The sequence below is a fragment of the Echinops telfairi genome, unplaced genomic scaffold (assembly GCF_000313985.2).
Source record: "Echinops telfairi isolate 266 unplaced genomic scaffold, ASM31398v2 ScPeMD7_3533;HRSCAF=4204_0, whole genome shotgun sequence".
In the NCBI taxonomy this organism is placed as follows: domain Eukaryota; kingdom Metazoa; phylum Chordata; class Mammalia; order Afrosoricida; family Tenrecidae; genus Echinops; species Echinops telfairi.
Window position 1 is genome coordinate 77186682 of NW_022107431.1, and position 2047 is coordinate 77188728.

Here is a 2047-nt window from a genome sequence, read left to right on the forward strand (position 1 = left end):
GCCTGCTCCCTCTAAGCCCGCCCCCGGGAGCCCGCGCCAAATTTTCCAACTCCCTGATGCACAGCGAATTAGTTCGGATTACTGCCTTTGCGCAGCTCTGTTCTTCCTGGGGACTGCTGCTGGACCCCTAACCGGACAGTCCCCGAACCTCTTCTGAAGTTTAGTCACATTTGACATCGCATATCACCTTAAAAAAAAATGCGTTGAAAAAAAATGCGTTTTTTGGGATGAGGTAGTTTGCTCCCTAAATAGTAAATGTATTGGCTTACACATCATTACAGTTGCACATGCTTAGTAAAATAGCTGGCATGGAAATATTTAACGAGAGTGATAAATGTCGCAAACATCCGCACTGGGTATGAATAGATTTTTCACAAATCTCCAGTCCAGGAACCAAAACCCCATGCCAAACCGGTTCCTGTCAAATTAATCCCAACTCATGAGACTGTGTCTGTTAGAACTGTGCTCCACAACGTAGTCAATGGCTGATCCTCAGTAAATTATTAGTAATTTCTAAGTTAACAGCTGTGCGTTTTAAACTTTTGACTGATGTTGAGGAAAAGAGTTACGTAGAAGACCAGCCATTTCCATATCTTCGTTTTATTTGTCTAATATTCGGGGACCTACATTGGATTTAGGAGAGAAAAAAATGGGGAAATCCTAACAATTTTAATAATCCCCTCCTGTTCTGCATTCTTTACATGGCCATGATTGGTCACAAAAACTAAAATGAGTTGTTTGAGAATCAATGATCCATTTCAATTCAGCACTACTGGGTATTTCGCAGACGAGTGAGGCAATTTCTCCCCATTCATCTCACTTTGATCCCAGCTGACTCTGCAAGAAAGAACTTGGGCACTTGAGCCCTAGGATGAGTGGTCTAGCCTTTCTTGTGACAACATGGTTTTACGGAGTACATGAATCTACAACGGAGATTTACCATACATTTGACATTTTACCTCAAAGCTAATCCACAAAATAAATTGCAGAGATACTTTGGCTATATTTCAAATGATCTGAAAAGAAACCTTGTAAATGATGTCACTGGTATATGAATCTGAAGTGTTTTTTATTAATGATTAAATTATTGAAAACAGAATCATTGAGTAGTTTAAAAGTACAAGCTTAATTAAATGATCGCTTGGAAATAAACTTCGATAATGTCTTTTAAAATGAATATCTGGAAAAAAAAGTTTATTAAAGAAAAGAATATCTGCCTCCCCCCAGAAGAATTCACTTCAGAGGACAGCACAGAAGCTACAGCTCAAGATGAGGAATTTGTCTAATCAGACCACACAGGAACCAACAATGGGGAAGGGGGAAAAAAAGAGTGAAGCACATCCTGGCTCATCAAGCCCTGAGGACAATGTTTCTTCTCAGAGCAGCAATGCATAGAGAAGACCACAGGGCCAGCCCAACCACGGGACCAGCCCCACTACAGGACACAGCTTTCCTCACTGACCCATAGCACCATTGGGAACAGCAATATAGAGACAGGCGGGAATTGTGCCCTCCCTGAGCCCACTATGCCGAAGCCAGCCACTGGGGGCATGCAGCAGAGCAGCAGAGAGAGCAGAGCAATGATGTGCCCAGGTATAGATGTGGGGCCAGGGCACGGCACCCTATTAGACTCGACTGGAAAGCACTCACAAAGGACAACAAATAGACCCTGAATTATTTAGAGGGTTATTGTTGTTGTTGTTGTTGTAGCTATTGTTTTATTTTCTATTGTTGCTTCATTATACTCAGTCTTGTGATGGTGCATATTGTTGTTGCTGCATGTCTACCTGGAAGGGATAGGCGGATAGACAAACCGGAAGAGAGGACAACGGGATGACAGTTCCAGGGGGACATGGGAGAGGAGGAGGTGGTGAGGGGGGCAGAAGGAAGTGGGTGTTGGCAAACCCAGGGACAAGGGAACAACAAGTGATCCAAAATCAGTGGCAATGTGTAGGAGGTCTGGCAGGACTGGATCAAGGACAACGTAACCAAGAGAAATTCCTGAAACCCAAATGAAGACTGAACATGATAGTGGGACAAGAGGAAA